This window comes from Aythya marila (assembly GCF_965140915.1).
Source record: "Aythya marila genome assembly, chromosome: W".
Lineage (NCBI taxonomy): Eukaryota > Metazoa > Chordata > Aves > Anseriformes > Anatidae > Aythya > Aythya marila.
In genome coordinates, this window is record NC_139081.1 from 9,423,188 (window position 1) to 9,444,276 (window position 21,089).

At 46.6% G+C, this 21,089-nt stretch overlaps 2 pseudogenes across 2 annotated transcripts in view; one reads left to right on the top strand and one right to left on the bottom strand.

The window, feature by feature from the left end:
• Window positions 1-1,184, top strand: part of LOC309889475 (very low-density lipoprotein receptor-like) — a 47,200-nt pseudogene extending 46,016 nt beyond the window's left edge. Inside the window, exon 5 of the transcript in view lies at window positions 979-1,184. The product of the transcript in view is annotated as a very low-density lipoprotein receptor-like (transcript). The remainder of the gene's footprint in view (window positions 1-978) is intronic.
• Window positions 1,185-1,317: 133 nt separating this feature from the next.
• LOC309889476 (very low-density lipoprotein receptor-like) lies at window positions 1,318-20,445 on the bottom strand (annotated as a pseudogene). The gene is made up of 3 exons: window positions 20,433-20,445; window positions 18,983-20,191; window positions 1,318-1,553 (listed from the first exon to the last, which is right to left on the bottom strand). The product of its transcript is annotated as a very low-density lipoprotein receptor-like (transcript).
• Between the last annotated feature and the right edge of the window lie 644 nt (window positions 20,446-21,089).

Sequence of the window (21,089 nt, forward strand, 5' to 3'; positions counted from 1 at the left end):
AGCTGATCCAGCTGCTCACCTGCAGGACAGAGGGCTTGACCACCCATGAGAGGAAAGGGGCTGGACCCTCATCTCTGCTCGAAGCAGAAGGAGGCATCTGCCCCCAACCCTCACTGTGTCCCTGGGTAATAGATTTGAGGCTCTCAGACAGAAAAGGGATGAGGATCTGGACAGTAGTTGGAACCCAGGCCCCGAGAAACATGTCAAGGTTGAGGGAAAGCATAAGGAGCGGGGCCAGTCGGGGCACTGCATCCAAACCAGTGCCACAAAAAAAGGGCAGAGAGTCTTAGTAATCAGGGACTCCTTACTGGGGGGCACTGAGGCTCCCGTTTGCCACCCGGATAACCTCTCCAGAGAGGCGTGTTGTCTTCCTGGAGCGCGTCAGAGACATTAGGAACGCTCTGCCTCAGCTCATTAAACCGGAGGACTACTATCCTCTTATTGTCATTCAGGCTGGGTCCTGGGAAGCTGCAACAAGAAAAATTAGTAATATTAAAAAGTAATATTAAAAAGGACTTTGCATCCCTTGGAAGGATGTTGAAGGGATCAGGGGTGCAGGTAGCGTTCTCATCTGTCCTCCCCATGGGTGATCGGGATCCAGAAAGAAGAAGAACAGGACAGGTAAATGACTGGCTGAGGGGGTAGTGTCTAGACCAAGGCTTTGGGTATTTTGATCTGGGGCAGGCCTTTGAGAAGCTAGGTATATGGGCTGCTGACAGACTCTGACTCAGCAAGTGGGGCACAAGCGTATTGGGGAACAAGCTCTCTGGGCTGATTACCAGGGCTTTAAACTAGGTTTGATGGGGGAAGGGAGGGGAGTAAAATGTGACAGAGAAGGGCTGGGTTTAGTTGTCATTGCTGTCACTGTTGAAGATAGTAGGGAAAAACTTCTGAGTTGTCCCATAGGATCGTCCGAGGGCTCCTCAGAGAAGGTAATGATCCCAATACCCTGTCCGGAATCTTCTTGCATCCCTCTAGGGGTAACTGTGCCTGCTGCTTCCCTAAAGTGCCTGTATACCAACACACGAAGCACGGGAAATAAACAGGATGAGCTCAAGATTTGTGTACAGTCGCGGGGCCACGATCTCATTGGGATCACAGAGACGTGGTGGGACAGCTCACATGACTGGAACACAATCATGGAGGACTATGTCCTTTTTAGGAAAGACAGGTTGAGGAAGTGAGGGGGAGGAGTTGCCCATTATGTGAGAGAGCAATTAGAATGTACCCAGCTCCACCTGGGGGAGGATGAATGAAGGGATGAAAGACAGCACCTACAGCACCACATTCTTTGAGAACTTTTTTCAGTTGCTGGGATTAATTGAGTTTCTTGTTTTCACTGCTGAGATCTGTGGCTGCCTTTTCAGGGGATCCACCCACGTCCTTGGCTGAGCTGCCGGCGGCGGCCCACAGCGCCAGCAGAGGTGCCGGCGGTCTGAGGGGAGGCCGACCCAGGAGCGGGGCTTGGGGTGGGATGGCGGGGCGGGCGGCGGCAAACGGGGGCTCGCGGAGCGGCAGGCCCGGGCGCAACAGCAGGCGGAACATGGCAGCACCTGGTGCGTGCGTGCGGGTGCTCAAACCTGAGAAATGCAGCAGCCAGCGGCGGGTGCCTGGAGCTGACAGCGGAGCGGGCGGCGGCACTGATGGCCGCAATGGCATCGAGCGCAGAGTGGCTGCCATGGGTTGGGATATTGTCTCTGCCTCTATTCCCAAGTCTATCAGGTTTGCTTTCTCTGGCGGTACGCAGTCACTGCTTTTTCTTTCACCCGCCTGCGTAGCCTGAGCAGCCGCTGTCTGTACCTTTTTTTCCACTTGTCATGATCTCAGTGTCTCAGTCGCTAAGTGCCAGGTTGTCAGTCACCTCAGCAACTGTTGTATCTCCCTGTGAGGCAGCATCCTATAGAGTTGTCCCAGCATTTTCCCAAATTTTTAAATCAAAAACCACAGAAACTGTTGATGGGGCCCCATTCTTTTGCAAAAACTTCAACAATAGTTTTATCTTATACAGATCATATTTTACTCCCCTTTTTACCAGTAGTTGCATTAATAGTTTTACTATGGCCTCTTCTTCTGCAGAGAGGTTAGCTCCCATGATTAATGCCCAGCTGCTCACTTGCCTTCCAGGTGATGTCCCAGGGTTGAAGCTGCAGTCCAGCTGCAAGCTTGACTCATTCGGCTGGGTTCCCTTCAGATGCTCCTTGCAGTGCTGCTCCTCCGTGTATCATGTTGGGGTCACCATTTGAAGGGATGAAAGACACATACTCCTGACAGATCTTGAACAGGAGACTTTTTTATTGCCATTTTTCACCACTACATATACTTTCCCTGTAGCCCCATGTGCCTGAATCTGTCATACAATTGGTTAGAGACCCTCAGACATGTGCCTCAAGCAAGCCAGCAATTGGCCACTGCCCAAAGCTCATCTTTAACACTGTAGCCAAGTTAATTTATTTTGACCTTGCTCAAGTTTTTGTTTCTACTGCTTATTTCCTCATTAGCTCTAATTCAGGGATGTGTGAAACAGCGCAAAGCCACCTGTGAATTCCTTTCCCACAGGTGAAGAACAAGTGGAGAGCTTGTGGGTGTGTCGTGGTTTAACCCGGCTGGCAGCTAAACACCATGCAGCTGTTCGCTCACCCTCCCCCTCCCTCGCTGGGACGGGGGAGAGAAATGGAAAGTGAAGCCTGTGAGTTGAGATAAAGACAGTTTAATAAGACAGGAAAATAATAATAACAATAATAATAATAATAATAATAATAATACAATGGTGATAATAGTACTACTACTAATAATATGTACAAACAAGTGATGCACAATGCAATTGCTCACCACCCGCTGACCGATGCCCAGCCTAACCCCGAGCAGTCCGGCCCCCTCCCCCAGCTAGCCACCCCTATATATTGTTTAGCATGACGTCAGATGGTATGGAATACCCCTTTGGCTAGTTTGGGTCACCTGTCCTGGGTCTGTCCCCTCCCAGCTCTTGCTGCACCCCCAGTCTGCCCATTGGCAGGACAGAGCAAGAAGCTGAGACGTCCTTGGCTTAGTGTAAGCACTGCTCTGCAACAATTAAACCATCGGGGTGTTATCAGCACTCTTCTCGTCCCAAGCCAAAACACAGCATTCCATCAGCTACTAGGAAGAAAATTCTGTTCTAACTGAAACCAGGACAGAGTGAGAATTAAGGGGTGGGCTGGCATGGGTGATGCTGTTGTAGGGGTGTACTACAGGTCACCAGATCAGGAGGAGGAGGTAAATGAGGCTTTCTACAAGCAGCTGGAAGTAGCCTTGCGATCCTGGGTTTTGGTTCTCATGGGGGACTTTAATCGTCCAGACATCTGTTGGGTAAGCAACTCAGCCAGGCATGTGCAGTCCAAACGGTTCCTAAAATGCATTGAAAAAAATTTTCTGATGCAGGTGGTGGAGGAACCGACGAGGCAGGGGGTGCTTCTGGACCTTGTTCTTACCAACGGGGATGGGCTTGTTAGGGTTGTGAAGGTCGGGGGCAGCTTGGGATGCAGCGACCACAAAATGGTGGAGTTCAAGATGGAACTTGGTGGAAGAAGTAAGGCTAGAAGCAGGATTGCAACCCTGGACTTTTGGAGAGCTAACTTCGACCTCTTCTGGGACTTACTTGGGGGTATCTCATGGGCTAGATTGCTAGAAGGTAAGGGTGCTTGTGAGAGCTGGGCAGTACTTAAACAGCATTTCTTCCAAGCTCAGGATCGGTGAGCATCCCTAAGAGTAGGAAATTGGGGAAGGGGGGCAGGAGACCTGCATGGGTGAGCAAGATCAAAAGGAAGAGGAAGGTCTATGAAATGTGGAAAAAAGGCCTGTCCTCTTGGGAGGAGCATAGGAGTGTTGTTAAGGCCTGAAGGGACATGACGAGGAAGGCTAAAGCCCACCTGAAGATGAAGCTTGCAAAGCAGATAAAGGATAAGAAGTTTTTTTTTTTTTTTTTTTTTTTTTTTTTTTTTGTTTGTTTGTTTTTTAATGTAAACAGTAAAAGGAAGACTAGGGATAATGTGGGTCCCCTGCTGAACAAGGGGGGTGTCCTGGTAACGGGGGATGCTGAAAAGGTGGAGATACTAAATGCCTTCTTTCCTTTGATCTTTGCTTCAAGGACTCCCCCCTGGGACTCCTGGACCCTGGAGGGAGGAGAAAGAGTCTGGGAAATGGAGAGCTCCCTTCTGGTTGAGGAGGGAGTGGTTCGGGAGTGTCTGAGTGGGCTCAATGCACACAAATCCATGGGTCCCGATGGGATGCATCCACGTGTGCTGAGGGAGTTGGCAGAGGTGATCGCCAAACTGCTCTGTCATCTTTGAAAGGTCTCGGAGAACAGGAGAGGTGCCTGAAGACTGGAGAATAGCCAATGTCACTCCGGTCTTTAAGAAGGGCAAGAAGGAGGATCCAGGAAACTACGGGCCAGTCAGTCTCACCTCTGTCCCTGGATAGGTGTTGGAACAGCTTGTTTTGGATGCCATCTCCAAGCAATTGGAAGAGAAGAAGGTTATGAGGAGTAGTCAGCATGGATTCACCAAGGGGAAGTCGTGCTCGACCAACCTCGTTGCCTTCTATGATGGCATCACCAGCTGGGTAGATGAGGGGAGAGCAGTGGATGTCATCTACTTTGACTTTAGCAAGGCTTTTGATACTGTCTCCCATGACATCCTGATAGCAAAGCTGAGAAAGTGTGGGATAGAGGAGTGGACAGTAAGGTGGGTTGAGAACTGGCTGAGTGGCTGAGCTCAGAGGGTGGCGATTGGTGGCGCAGAGTCCGGCTAGAGACTTGTGACTAGCGGTGTTCCCCAGGGGTCAGTGTTGTGTCCGGTCTTGTTCAACATCTTTATTGACGACCTTGATGAGGGAATAGTGTCTGCCCTCAGCATATGATACAAATGATACATATGATATGCTGATGATACAGAGCTGGCAGGAGTGGCCAACACGCCAGAAGGCTGTGCTGCCATTCAGCGAGACCTGGACTGGCTGGAGAGATGGGCAGGAAGAAACCAAATGACATTTAACAAGAGCAAGTGTAGAGTCCTGCACCTGGGAAGGAACAACCGCATGTATCAGTACAGGCTGGGGGATGACCTGCTGGAGAGGAGCTCTGAGGAGAAGGACCTGGGGGTTCTGGTGGACGACAGGTTGACCATGAGCCAGCAGTGTGCCCTCGTGGCCAAGAGGGCCAATGGCATCCTAGCATGCATTAAAAGGAATGTGGCCAGCAGGTCAAGGGAGGTGATCCTCCCCCTCTACTCTGGCCTGAGGTCAGGCCTCACCTGGAGTACTGTGTCCAGTCCTGGGCTCCCCGGTACAAGAAAGACAGGGATCTCCTGGAGAGTCCAGCGGAGGGCCACAAAGATGATACGGGGCCTGGAGCATCTTCCCTATGAGGAAAGCCTGAGAGACCTGGGTCTGTTCAGCCTGGAGAAAAGACTGAGAGGGGATCTCATCAATGTGTATAAATACCTGAGGTGTGGGAGACATCGGGATTTGGCCAACCTCTTCTCAGTGGTTTGCAGGGACAGCACAAGGAGTAATGGTCACAAGATAGAGCACAGGAAGTTCTGCACCAACACGCAAAAGAACTTCTTCACGTTGAGGGTGACGGAGCATTGGAACAGGCTGCCCAGGGACGTCGTGGAGTCTCCTTCTCTGAAGATGTTCAAGGCCTGTCTGGACGCCTACCTGGGCAACCTGCTCCAAGGAACCTGTTTGGCAGGGGGGTTGGACCTGATGATCTTTCGAGGTCCCTTCCAACCCCTTCAATTCTGTGAACTCTTTGCTCAGACAGACAATGACAAGACAAGGGGGAATGTTTTTAAATTAAAAGAGGGGAGATTAAGATTAGAGGTTAGGAGGAAATTCTTCACTCAAAGGGTGGTGAGGCACTGGAACAAGTTTCCCAGAGTGGCTATGGATGCCCCGTCCTTGGAGGTATTCAAGACCAGTTTGGATGAGGCCCTGGGCACCCTGGTCTAGTGGGTGATGTCCCTGCCCGTGTCAAGGGGGTTGGAACTAGGTGATCTTAAAGGTCCCTTCAAACCTGAGCCATTCTATGATTCTGTGAATGTACAGGGCTACTCCACCTCCTCACCTTCCCTGCCTATCTCTCTTGTAGAGCCTGTAACCATTTATCATAGCACTACAGGCCTGTGAGTCATCTCACCATGTGTCATTGAGTCCAATAATATCATAGCCTTGGAACTTAGCTAAAACTTCCAGTTCCCCACATCTAGCTCCCATGCTGCATGCATTCATGTAGAGGCATTTAACTTGGGCCCCTGATTAGACTGTTTTATTAGATGAAGTGGATGGAATTCCTTTGTGTTGCTCTTTGGGTGCTGTCCTGCTGACCTCTGATTCCTTTCCTGGCTCTGGGCATCTATTTCTGGCACTGACATCAAACCAATAAGTCAGTTGGATTGAGGTTCCCCTTCCCCAGCAACTTTAAAGCCCTCTTCATCGGCTTGGCAAGCCTGTGACTCCAGCTCTTCCCCTCCGACAGATGGACCCTGTCAACTCCCAGTAAACCAGGTTTCTCAAAGAGAGTCCCATGGTCTAAAAAGTGAAATCCCAGTCCCACAACTATTTGTTTATCTGCTGGATTTGAATGTTCCTTTTGAAGCCCTTTCCTTTGACTGGTAGGATTGAAGAGAAGACCACGGGTGCTCCGGAGCCTCTTACAGCTTCTCCAAGGGCTCTATAGTCCTTCATGATACACCTTGTTTTGCTCTTGACAGTGTCATTCATGCTCACATGAAATCACTGCATTGGATAGTAGTCTATGGGTTGTACAAGGCTTGGTAGTCACTTGGCAACATCCCTAATATGAGCCCCCAGTAGGCAACAAAACTCTCTTGAGAGTAGATCAGATCAGCAAACGGGTGCCTCTCAGAAGAGATTTGCCTGCAACTATCACCTATTGCTGTTTCTTGTTTGGACTGGTTGTTATACAGGGAACAGGCTAAACTGGATTAGTTGACACTTGTGCCTCTCCTGATGTGACAGGTACTTCCCCTGCAGTCCTCAGAACAGTGAAGTAGTTCTGCAAGGGCACTTTAGGCAATGGGGGAAATGGTTGGACTTCTGCTGGTCCTTGCTGTAACAAGCTTCCATTCCTTTGTGTTTTCAGTATCATCCCTTTCTGTGTGGTCTTGAGGGGGAGTTTCTGGCTGTGGGTCCAGAGCAGAATGCATATGGAACCACCTGTCTAGCTCCTTCTCAGCTTTCCTGATATTGCACAGCCTTCTCACTGCCTCCTGCAGCTCGGTCACCTGCTGCAGGAGGTCCTCCACCTGGGCACTACTTTTGCAGGCAGATTTGCTGCCTGTCCCTGCTACAAGAGAAAGGTCTAGGCATTTCCTGCAGTCTGAGGTCTGAACTACAGCCTCTCCCTTCAACAGCTCTGTCTGGGTAGAAGCATCAGACAACTGTGAGGCGGGGGAGGAGATACCCCAGCTGGAGCTGCAGCCTTTGCTCTAAGACAAGTACCCACCATTCTGTCTCAGCAACTATTACCGGAACTTTCAGGGTCAATGAGCAGGGTGGCCAGCCATTCCCACATGCCCTTCCATGTGAACTGCCACACAAATTGCAATGTGGTCCTTGTCCCTGATTGCATGCTCTGTTCGCAGTGTTCCTGGTTGCTAGCACTCCCTAGGGCTGCCTTTTCTATGACTGGGGTTGGCCATCCAAGGTTCATCAGCCACTTTTACTATAATCAGTTGGTGAATAAGGGCAATATCTTCCAGAATGAGTTTGTGTCTATCTGTGTGGCAATGAATACAAGTTGCAAGCAAAGGAAAATAACTTTTTTATTGTCTCTACCTCTACTCTTTTATATCTGTCCCAAGATAGCACAATACCATAGAAACCTCCTAGCAACAGAATACAGCCTACATGCACTTTGTTACTTTCTCACTGTCCAGGTTTCCTAATCATCACATTCCCAGGGCTTTCTGCTGACCAAAGCGATAAGACTTTGGTGGCTATCCAAGTTCGTATATGCCTTTGGCCCCACAACCTGTGTGTTAATTTTCTAGTGAATTATGATTTTATAAGATGAAATTCCGTGTAGTGCATATGCAATGACTGTGGAACTGCACAATGAGAAATTATTGGCTAAGTGACACAGTTGCAGAGAAATGTTTAGTAGCTATATTGGAACAGAATCTCAGCATGATGTAGCAGGACAAAGCAAATTCAGTCTCAGATTAAAAGTAATTTTGTGTTAGATTAGTGCATATTTTCTCCATTACTTTAGCTGCTAGTAAGGTATTTATTGGAATACTGTATACAGATTAGGAAACTGAATCTACCCACCTAGAAAGGTATTATAGCGAAGAGCAACAGACGTATAAGGAGTATGTAAAGCAAATCATTTCAGGATACTGAAATGCAACAGTGTTGCTAGCTGTGTGAATAATTATGCAGCTTCTCAGGCCACTCTGTGTTGCCATAGGTATGCTTTTAGCTGTATTAGGGCTCGCTAATTTAGAGTGGGCTTGATATTCGTATGTATCACAGAATTTCTAGGTTGGAAGAGACCTCAAGATCATCGAGTCCAACCTCTGACCTAACTCTAACAGTCCCCACTAAACCATATCCCTAAGCTCTACATCTAAACGTCTTTTAAAGACTTCCAGGGATGGTGACTCCACCACTTCCCTGGGCAGCCTGTTCCAATGTCTAACAACCCTTTCGGTAAAGAAGTTCTTCCTAAGATCCAACCTAAAACTCCCCTGGCGCAACTTTAGCCCATTCCCCCTCATCCTGTCACCAGGCATGTGGGAGAACAGGCCAACCCCCACCTCGGTACAGCCTCCTTTAAGGTACCTGTAGAGAGCAATAAGGTCGCCCCTGAGCCTCCTCTTCTCCAGGCTGAACAAGCCCAGCTCCCTCAGCCGCTCCTCGTAGGACTTGTTCTCCAGGCCCCTCACCAGCTTCGTTGCCCTTCTCTGCACCCGCTCAAGCACCTCGATGTCCTTCTTGTAGCGAGGGGCCCAAAACTGAACACAGTACTCGAGGTGCGGCCTCACCAGAGCCGAGTACAGGGGGACGATCACCTCCCTAGCCCTGCTGGTCACACTGTTTCTTATGCAAGCCAGGATGCTGTTGGCCTTCTTGGCCACCTGAGCACACTGCTGGCTCATATTCAGCCGACTATCAACCATCACTCCCAGGTCCTTCTCTGCCTGGCAGCTCTCCAACCATTCCTCTCCCAGCCTGTAGCTCTGCTTGGGGTTGTTGTGCCCCAGGTGCAGGACCCGGCACTTGGCCTTATTGAACTTCATGCAGTTGACCTCAGCCCATCAGTCCAGCCTATCCAGATCCTCCTGCAGAGCCTTCCTATATGTAAAATACAGTCATTCTTTTGACTGCATGCTGGTGCTATCCTTAGAGCCAGACTCTGTACTCCAAACCTTTTTTTTTTTTTTTTTTTTTTTTTAAAAAAAAAAAAAGGCTTTTGAACTCCAGATGGATCTTCTTTGGGCTGATACACACGTGTGTAATTGAATGGGGAACTAATTTATATTCTCTTTCTCTCTTTCTGTGGAAGTGGATGAATGGTCATTGCTTTCACCATGTTTTTCACAGCAGGCATCTCTATAATCAATATAAAGTGCTCAGTTTATGAAATATATCTATAACAGTAAATTTACTATCAAAGCATAGTTTAAGGTAATAAATCAATAACAGTAGTTGTCAGCTTGAAAAACCTAAACTAGATGGAGGAAAAAGCTACAGTCATAAAGTACTAAATGTGTCAACATATGGCCAAGAATATTGGAACAGGTTTTTTGTTTGTTTGTTTTTACTGGTTTTACTGCTTCTTACTTCCTTTGTCTGGTATATATCAAGCACAACTGGTACAAGTCTAAAAAAGACAATGAAACCTATTGAGTTACTTTTTTTTTTTTTTAACCAAATGCATTTGTTAAAATAATAATAATTTATTCTTTTGATAATTTTACTTAATAATTCCAGTTCTCACTGGCTCATGCAATCATTTATACCTGCATGAAGTGATCAGAAAGTAACATACCCACTGATATTTGGGCAGTAAGTCTGACTTATGAATTTAAACAAGTAACAACTGTTCTTATGACTAGGGGGTTGCAGTAATTCTCCAAACGTGATGAGTGACCTGAAGTTAATTAAGAACAAAATACAATTACAGCAACACCAAACAGTTTGCTGTCCAGTAGAGCTCTTAGGTCTGAATGAGGCATCTCAGCTCCTCACACAGAAATGGAGAATTAGATGACCATGAGTAAGTTAAGCAAGGAAGCAGCCAGGTGGAAATCCATAGGAAAAATGGAACTTCAGTCCTGCCTGTGAAATAGGTAGGCTTTTATGTCCACTTCAGGTTACCAACAGCAAAAGTTTTCCTAGTGTCAGTCTTTATTATTTTTAAGATTTGCTTTATTTTTTATTTTTTTAAGAATGTATCTTTCTAAGAAAAAAAAAAGACAAATACCATCTCATAGGATGGCTGGGGCTCTTACGTAAGATGTTTGAGGCTCATTTTCAGATCTGTATTGTGATACTATAGTACTTGGGAAGTGAGAGAGTAATGATTTTTAAATCCCCTTCTATTTGGCTTGGTCTGAAATCAGAGCTTGAGCCTGGGCTTTCCTTGTTAGGGTGCCAGGGAAGATCACATTAAATGAAACAACATCTGGATGCAAATTTCCCTGAGGGATGCATGTGGAGGAATGGTTAAGTGAAATAAGACACGTGGATGTTGGGCAGTTAAGAGGCAATGGGCTAGTGAAGTACCGTACTCAACTCACATGAGTCTGGCACGTACACAGCTGGCTGAGAGCCAATCAGGCTCAAGGACACGATGCCCTTGAGCGATTGGGAAAGTCCCTAAGGCGGGACGGTGGCTAAAAGAAGGAGGAACTACCTGAAAAGAGCGGGAAATGTTAGCCAATCCTGAGCTTAGTTTTTGCAATATGTATGAGTTGATTATGTTCGAACTAGATAAAAGGCGACAGAGCTATCCATTAAGGTTGAAGTTCACTGTTCACTCATATTGAGCGTCTGTGTCTTCCTTCCGTCGACAACAAATTGGCGCCCGAGCAGGGACAGTCTGAACGGGATTTGGACACTGCTGGCAGTGATCCTGGGCCACGTGTTCGACGGAATAAGGGAGGATCCGGTCCTGCAACGCAGCCCAGGAGGTGGAAGGGACAAGAATCCCCGCACCCGCGTCGGGAAGGTGAAAGGGACGTGGAGTCCCCGCACCCGGGAGAGGATCCCGCCGGTCACGCGTCGCCGAGGTCTGAAAGGTGAAAGGGACAGGAGTCCCCGCACCCGCAGCTCAGAAGGTGGAAGAGAGTCCCCGCACTCGGGATGAGCCTATAAAGGGTCCCGCCGGAAAAGCGCCACCGAGGTCTTTGGAAAGGCTGCAACTGTATATATAAAGGTATGAAAGACAAGCGGCGTATAATTTGCTCAGATGCTTTTTAGAAAAGCGGAGTATTTTAGATATAGATTGTAGAAAAAGATTTGCCAGGGTTATTAGCATATGCAGTAGCGCAGGGTTGTTTTACAAATCCTGATACAGTTTTTTGAACAAACAGAGTGGCGTAAATTTGGAGATAAATTGTTTGATGATGTTATTAATGATATTAAGTCTGCTAAAAAATTTATTGAAGCCTTGGAGAACAGTCACTAGCGCTTTAGCTACACATCAGGCTGAGCAGAGAGTCGCTGCTGCCGCTACAGAGCGACTGGGATTGCCGGGAAGTGCTGGAGCTGGGCATTGCCCACTGCCGCCTTCAGAGAGAATGATAACGCTGCCTTGGGGCTACGGGGCAATGGGAGCCTCCCCACCCCCCTCAGTCACCGCCACGAGCAGCGCTGCGCTTGGAGTTCACCGTGTGGCGAGTCGGCACAGAGCAGAGGGACGGACATCAGGACCCTGCAGCCTGTCTGACGTAACCATGGAAGCAGCAGCGGCTGTGGTGCTTCTCTCCGGCATGTTTTTGATCTGTGGAGACCGTGCATGGCAAGGAGTACCAGCCAATGCTTTTGGAGGACTGTGTTACCTAGGGCGACTCACACTTTTCACTCCAGATTTACACTCATGGCAGAACTCGACAAGGAGCAGAAGAATTAAACGAGAACTAAAAACTTTGGGTTCTGACTGTAATGATGATGTAGAATTGTGGGGTCCAGCAGAAAGATTCTTTGCTTCTTTGGTGCCTGGTGTGGGAACTGCACACGCTTTGACTAACATTAATAAGCTTGCTTGTTGGGCTGTTAAACAATCAAATGTAACAACACAAGTTCTTTCTGAAATGTCACAATATATGGAGAGTCTAAGACATGCTGTATTGCAAAATAGGGCCGCTATTGATTTCTTACTGCTGGCTCAGGGACATGGGTGTGAAGATGTAGAAGGAATGTGTTGCTTTTATCTTTCCGACCACGGTTAGTCAATTCACGACCAGTTGAAATGGTTAAGGGATCATATGCAAAAAATTGTAGTACAAGATAGTTGTTTTGAAGGTTGGCTTAAATCTGTTTTTGGGAACATGGGTGGATGGGTTTTGTTAGTTAAAGAGGGACTTCGCTTTCTACTTATAATTATATTGATTTGTATTATTATTATTATTTTTTTAGTTGCTGCACGTATAATCCTTAACTGCCTAACTAAGAAACTAGAGCAACTCACAGAGAAGGTATTTGTAGCGCAAAATAAAAACGGGGGAATTGTGGAGGAATGGTTAAGTGAAATAAGACACGTGGATGTTGGGCAGTTAAGAGGCAATGGGCTAGTGAAGTACCGTACTCAACTCACATGAGTCTGGCACGTACACAGCTGGCTGAGAGCCAATCAGGCTCAAGGACACGATGCCCTTGAGCGATTGGGAAAGTCCCTAAGGCGGGACGGTGGCTAAAAGAAGGAGGAACTACCTGAAAAGAGCGGGAAATGTTAGCCAATCCTGAGCTTAGTTTTTGCAATATGTATGAGTTGATTATGTTCGAACTAGATAAAAGGCGACAGAGCTATCCATTAAGGTTGAAGTTCACTGTTCACTCATATTGAGCGTCTGTGTCTTCCTTCCGTCGACAACAGATGCATCCTATGATGGTTAGAGAATCCTGGTATGGAAAAGCAGGGTCCTCTACTGTGCAGAAACCAAGATTTAAATCTTATCCTCCCATGATCTGGAATATGTTGACTCCCACTCTAAAAAAGTGTCACCCTGCTAGAATAGTAAGTGACATGATGTGCTGGTTTTACTCAGGTGGGCAGCCGAGTTCCATGACCACTCTCTCACTCCCCCTCCTCAAAGAGGAACGGGGAGAAAAATACGATGAAAAGGGCTCGGTTTGAGATAAGGATGGGGAGATCACTCAACAATTATCACGACGAGCAAAACAGACTCAAAGTAGGGAGATGTTAGTAATAATCAATAAATCCTACTAAGCTAGAGAAGCAAGTGAGTGGCACGGGGGAATGGGGGTTATGGTCAGTCTATAACACTTCTTCTCCGCCACTCCTTCTAGGTCACTCTCGTCCCCTGTGCTGTGGGGTCCCTCCCATGGGATGCAGTCCTTGGTGAACTGATCTGGCGTGGGCTGCCCGCAGGCTCTTCAAGAACTGCTCCAGATATGGGTCTGTACCATGGGGTCCATCCCTCAGGAGCAAACTGCTCCAACCTGGGTCCCCCACGGGCAGCAGCTCCTGCCAGGTCACCTGTTCCTGCATGGTCTCCTTTCCACGGGCTATGGATCTGGCCCGGAATCTGCTCCGGGGGGGGTTGGGGGGAGCTCCACAAGCTGCAGCCTCCGTCAGTGCAGGTCCACCTGATCCACTCTGGTCTCCTCCATGGGCTGCAGCATGGAACCCTGCTCCGCCATGGTACTCCATGGGCTGCAAGGGGACAGCCTGCTTCACCATGATCCTCACCACAGGCTGCAGGGGACTTCTGCTCCAATGCCTGGAGCACCTCCTTCTCCTTCTTCACTGACCTTGGCGCCTGCAAGTCTGTTCCTCACTCCTCTCTCTCCCAGCTGCTGAGTGGCAGTGTTTTCCTTTCCTTTCCTTTCCTTTCCTTTCCTTTCCTTTCCTTTCCTTTCCTTTCCTTTCCTTTCCTTTCCTTTCCTTTCCTTTCCTTTCCTTTCCTTTCCTTTCCTTTCCTTTCCTTTCCTTTCCTTTCCTGTCCTGTCCTGTCCTGTCCTGTCCTGTCCTGTCCTGTCCTGTCCTGTCCTGTCTTAAATATGCTCTCACAGAGGTGCAAACAACATCGCTTATTGGTTCAGCCCTGGTCAGCAGTGGGGCCCTTACCTAACATGGGGCAGCTTCTAGATTCTTCTCACAGAAGCCACCCCTATGGCCCCCTGCTACCAAAACCTTGGCACTACACATGGGTAGGTAGAACTGTATATCTGCAGGTAGAACTCACTGTGTATCTGTTTGTCTTTCAAGAAAGGTGGGATTTAATCACTGTGCAGGTAAAAGAAGCAGGTGCATGCCTTGTTTTGGAATACCGCAGGGACATCTGTGTGCACTGCTTAGAAGTGTCAGGCCTAGAGGTTATTTTTTTGATAAATGAGAATCACCTGTGGAGTGGTAAGATTTGACATGTTTTGTGTTGCTGCAGTGCCATAGAGTAGAGCCTAATTCCATAGGAGGATTTAACATCTTTCTTTCAACCTATTGTTTTTGAATATTAGGGAAAAGATCATAGTTAGTTATCATATTGACTATTTTTTACTTAACCACAACTTCTGTCCTACATATAAATTGTACTTGAATTTTGTCTATCAGGGTCCACATGAGATGTTTCCACCAGCATCTACTGTAAGGTAGCTTGGTTGACCTGACTAATGAAACAGTAGCTCACCCATTTTTTTCTCACACATTAGGACCAGTCAGCTTGCTAACTTCAGGCCATTGTTTGCTTGAAGGAATTGACAAAGAAATATAGTAAATAAAATATCTTAAAGATTCCATTCTAAATGTTTATAAAAGATCAAACTTGTATGCCTGTAATTTCTCTGAAAACTATCTTGTATTCAGAGATCAAGGGATGAAAGTCAGAGGAGTAAACACTGTGTTCTTTACTCAGGAGGAGGGGGAAGAGGTTTAATCCCTATTTTAAGTGCTATGCAACTGTAAATATTGAGCCCCTATGGTGCCTCTATAATAACACATAAGACTCATGGTATTTTTGCTCATAATGCTGATTTGCAGTACTCTTCTAGCAGTTCTACAGTTTACTCCTTTCATTATCTTTAATTTGTGGATTGATAAGACTATAGAAAAACAGACCTATTTTGGTTTGGAGTGGAGAAAGCATTTTTGTAAGTCTGGGAGGGGGTGCATTTCTTATTCAGATGAACATTTCTTTGCTCTGCATAATGGGAGAGGACCTTTCACTTAATTACCACTGGAAACCATAAATTGTTAATTAACATAAAAAGCCCAATATAGGCATTTTACAATTTTGTTTTGATCTTTTCTGTGGGTGCATATTGCACATATAATTTTAAAATAATAACTAAATTATTTGTGGATTTGTGCTAGCATGTGAGGATGGCTTATGTGAGTAAAGTTTGGTGCAGCATCAAAGAAAGGGATACACCCATTTCATTTATGATTAAATTGAGCATATCATTAACACCCGGACTTTACAGAATACTTGTGAAATACAATTAAATCTGCTGTTTTTCTGTAATGACCAGTAGTGCTAAACGTTAAAATATTGATCCCTGTTGATTTTGATTTTAAAGAATGCATTTGACTTTGGACACAGGATGGATTTCAAATCCTTGAACCTCATCAAACAGTAAAAGGAGACTATTCCTTTCCCACTGAAGTTAAAGGAATAAGGGTCTTTTAGAGCTGGTTTGGGCTCTTCAGTTTTTGAGAGACACAAACTATATTTTAAGTATAAAAAGAAGCAGCCCTAATCAATGCAAATTTTCTGTTTTCCCATAGAAACAAGCTCTCAAGTTTGTCCAGGAAGCCTTTTCGCCATCTGGGTTTGTCTGATCTGTAAGTTTGTTTTTTTTTGTTTTTTTTTTTTTTTTGTTTTTAAGTAAAGTTTATTTGTGGCTACCAGTGAAAGAATGGGACTTTGATGTTTACTCTGATGAAGTTAGAGGTCCATCAAAGATTAGAAATTAAATTCTGATCCAAAGAAGGTGGCAAAGATGTTTCTAGTAACTTAAATGCAGAGTCCTTCAGAAAAGATCAAGTATATATTTTAACATAAATGCATAGGTCAAAATAGCCTTTTCTCTTCAACTTCAAAATATTTTTATGACATTATTTCACACACAAAAAAAAAAGAAAAGAAGAATTTTTAAGGTCTGGAGTTGTGTTGCTGTGTTCAAAGTGTAGGAGAAGTGGTTGTCTTGTACAGTCTTTGCTAACACGTGGAACTGCACTGAACCTGTAAGAGCTTCAAGAGAGACAGTTATGGGGAAGAGACAGACTGCTCTCCTGGAGCTCAGAGCAGGGTCACAACTAGCCTTAAACACCAGCCCAAGAACTGCAACACCAGCCTTGCAATCCTCAACATTTTTGGTGTATGTTGTTATTTGAGTATGTGAGAAAATAAGTAGATCCCAGTGGTGCAAAATGAGGTTATGCCCCTTAAGTATGTTTTGTTGATAATTAAATTGGTATAATCATTCTCTTTACAGCCCAGGTAATATTGCTTACTGGAATTTTCTTTCATAACTTAGTGATTACTGAGTACTCTGATGGAAAGACTAGCTAGTTGCAGAGCATTCCTGTTACTGTACGCCCTGCACAGCATTATTGATTCTGAAGTTCCAGTTTCTTTATACGCCATATCCAGTCTGTGCCAATAAGCCAATATAAATGTGTATTTGGCTGCAACTTCTCTATTTTGTAGTTGACTTTGCCCCCCTGGAATGCAGAAATGTAGGGATGGATATGCTCTAGCTTAGGAGATGTATTAAAAAAAAAAAAGGAAACGACTCCAATTTTAAAGGCATATTCTGTTCTCAGTTATGTTGGTGATTCCTTGAAATTAGTCTGCTGTCTTTAAAAGATTTATTCAAAAATACAGATCAGGCCATTCTTCAACCTCTCCATCTGTGGTGGTTTTACCATGCTGGGCAGCTAAACCCCACAACCGCTCTCTCACTCCCCCTCCTTTAGATAAGGAGGGGGAGAAGTAAAGCAAAGAACAACTCACGGGTTGAGATAAGGATAATTTAATTAAAGGGAAATAATTATAATAATTAAATAAAGACTACCATGAACTAAACAATTTAACTAAGGGGAAATAAAAGGGAAAGGGGAAAAAGGGAGGAAAACAAACAAACAAAATAAATGAAAGCTATATGGAAGTGCAGAGGAAAGAAATTACTCTCTACTTCCCACAAATGAGCGATGATTGACCACGTCCTTGAAGCAAGGCCTCAATGCACGCAGCCGGTGTTCGAGAGGAGGACCGACGTCTTCTCAACGAGAGCCCACCCCTCCCCTCTTCTTCCTGTTTCCACCTTTTATTGCTGAGTGTGACACCACATGGTATGGCATATCCCTTTGATTGGTTTAGGTCAGCTGCCCTAGTGATGTTTCTCTCCTCACTTTTTGCCCACCCCCTAGGAGGGTTAGAGAAAGGCCCAATGCTGTGCCACTGCTGCTCAGCAGTAGACACAACACTGGTGTGATAACACTGCTGTTCCAGCTACAAGTACAGAGTACGGCACTGTATGGGCTGCTGCCGGGAAAGTTAACATTCCAGCCAGACCCAGTACAACCTCCACCCCTTATTCCATAACATTTGTGTCACACTCTGTTGCAGGAAGCACGGCCGAAAGCACGACAGACACCAGTAGAGTCAGATCATGCTCCATTTTATTGCCCGAATAGCCTAACTTTTATAGAGAACTTAACAGGGGTGGACAGTGTTTCACACAAGATTATTGGTCAAAAGCACTCAGACAAACAGCTACAAGAAAACAACCCCACCTGCAAGAAAACAACCCCCTTGTGATTAGCAGTCACATAGACCTTGTCCTTGAGGCCAGCTACTGGTAACAATATTTTCCTGAATTCCTCAATTGGGCGATGTGGGAACACTGTCATGGGAACTTCTCATAGTTGCCCTGGTAGCTTGGTTTGCTCAGCTACAGCAAGCCATGGGATTTTTGCTGTTTCAAGAAATCCCTCAACAATTCCCCCTTCTTCTTTTGAGCAAACCAAGCCTGACACAGCAGTTTTACAAGTAACTCTTTAGCTATACCTACAACACACAACGATGATTACCACCACCATAAACCAAATCCTTAATCCCCTTGTGATTAAACCCAGCAACCATCTACACTTTGTTTCAAACAAGTCAGTGAACCATTGATTGAAAGGATTGATACCATATTGAATCTTTCTCATGTGCTCTTTCAGGAAAGTAATGGATTTGTGAATTGACTCATTATGATCAGAAAGGTTTAAACAGTACATTCCCTTAAAGTCCTCACACCCATTCCTTTGAGCCAAAAGCAAGATCCTGTAAAAGCAGATGTCGCAGACTATTTTGATCTGGTAACATCTCCTCGAGTATCTCTGTCGTGGCATAGGCTTGCTTCTCGGCCCAGCATACCAATTTTTCTAAGTTGTTACGTGTGGCCGCAGATGCCACTCCAGGCACTGAAATTGCTAATGCCGCTCTAGCTGCAACCCCACACAATTCAACATTATCATTGCAATCCAATGCAAGCAATGTCCATTTATGTCTGGTGATCTCACGCAACTGTAACAAGCTAGGAGCAAATACAATGAGTTTATCTATGTAACATGGACATCTGATAGCATTTGCAGGGATACCTTGCCAGGCCCCATCCCCACAAATCAGAAGCACATCAGGAGGTAAGGCCAAAGCTGTACAATTGTTCCAAACACTGTAGTTGTTACCCCTTGTCTCCATGCTATAAACCCCTAAACCCTGCTTAGCAGCGTCATTGCAATCACAGGTGTTATTTGTGTCTTTGTACCAGTATGGCCTTTTCCAGGTTCCTGTAGCAGGAATCATCTGATATCCACGGCTACGTTCACTTTTGTAGCCACCTTTCAGGTTGATACACATTTGACTACAGATACCAAGGTTTTGACATTCATCAATGTCTCCACAGTTTCTCTTGTCTATAAACTCAAACCCAGCTGGACAGTCACATTCATTTATGATGCATTCCTCCAAGGGCTCATCACCCCAGTCCTTGCAGTCTCTCTGCTGGTTACACACTTTATTGATATCTATGCATTCTCCACTTCTGCACTTGAATTTGCCAGGTCCAGAGCACTGAATAACATTGTTACAGTTTGCTTCATCAGTGCCATACAGACAGTCTCTCACACCACTGCACTGCCTACTCCCATGGACACAGTTCCCATCTTCACATCTGAACTGGTCTGGCCTGCAGGTCCGAGAAGGGCAGTTAATTTCATCACTTCCATCCTTGCAATCAGGATCTCCATCACATCACCACTTCTTGTGGATACATTCACCTGAGCCGCACTGCACCTCACTTGTAGAACACTTCACTGGAGGTGCAGGCTGGCGGCCACACTGCTCCAAAGATTCATCCGAGTGGTCGGAGCAGTCAGCATCATCAACACACACCCAGCTGATAGGGATGCAGGTAGAACTCTTGCACTGAAACTCACGAACACCACAGGTAGGAGGTGCACACTCCAGCTCATCGCTACCATCACTGCAGTCATCTTGAACATTGCAGACAAAGCTTTTGGAAATACATTGCCCACTACTGCATGTGAATTCTGCTGCACTACAAGTCACAATGCCACAATTCTCTTCATCTTCTCCACTGTCGCAGTCCTTTTCACCATCACATTTCCAGGACACTGGGATACACTGGGTTGACTGAGGACCACAGCTGATTTCATTTACCCGGCATGTTCTCGTATGACACAGCTCAGCACTCTCATCAGACCCATTTTCACAGTCCGGATCCCCATCACACTGCCATCTATTTGGCACACACTGACCACTGTTGCACACAAAGTCAGATTCAGCACACGTCTTCTTCACACAAGCACTCTCATCACTGCCATCTAAGCAGTCTTCACATTTTGCTCTAGCACCGTCGGCAGCAGTGCACAGGCCGGCGAGGGCGAGCAGCAGGCAGAGTGCCCCGCAGCGCGGCAGCACCCACCGCCGCCCTGCACCTGTGTCACTTATACTGCTCCTATTACCCATGCCGTTAGTGTCAGTGGCATCCACCTGGTACCGTTTCTGTCTTTGTCGCCCCTTACTCTCCCCCTTTTCTTTTTTACCACTGACCATTCACCACAAATGGGTGAGACACATGATTACTAGTTAGGAAAGAGAGTGTAACGTCTGCTATACGGCTGCAGGCCGTGCCAGCTGCAACCCTAGAAGCTGTTTGTGAACGAGCCTGACTGACGGTGGTCATTTGGCGGTGTAATCTGCGTCTCTGCTCTCCTGCCCTGCAATAGAGCTAAATCGTCATTAATAGTCTGTAGAATGTGGCAACCCCACGGAATGTTATCCAGAAACATAGTTATAACACCGATCTGGGGACGAATAGTCTTTTTTTGCATTGCAAGATAACTTCTTATAAAAAGAATGCCAGAGAGAAGCAGCACAGCCGCTGCTGCCGCTGCCTCCATGGTTACGTCAGACAGGCTGCAGGGTCCTGATCTCCGCCCCTCTGCTCTGTGCCGACTCGCCACACGGTGAGGGTCGGCCGCCATTGTCCACTGACGCCTCTGGTCTCCCGTAGCAACTCGATCTCGGATGGCCCGTATCGCACCGCGATTACTTCACTTTCATGCGATTACTTCAAACTTCCCGCGTCCCCCCGCGATTCCGCGTCTCTCCGCGATTCCCTTTTCCGCGTCTCTCCGCGATTCCGCGTCTCACCGCGATTCCCTTTTCCGCGTCTCTCCGCGATTCCGCGTCTCTCCGCGATTCCGCGTCTCTCCGCGATTCCCTTTTCCGCGTCTCTCCGCGATTCCCTTTGCCGCGTCTCACCACGATTCCGCGTCTCTCCGCGATTCCGCGTCTCACCGCGATTCCCTTTTCCGCGTCTCTCCG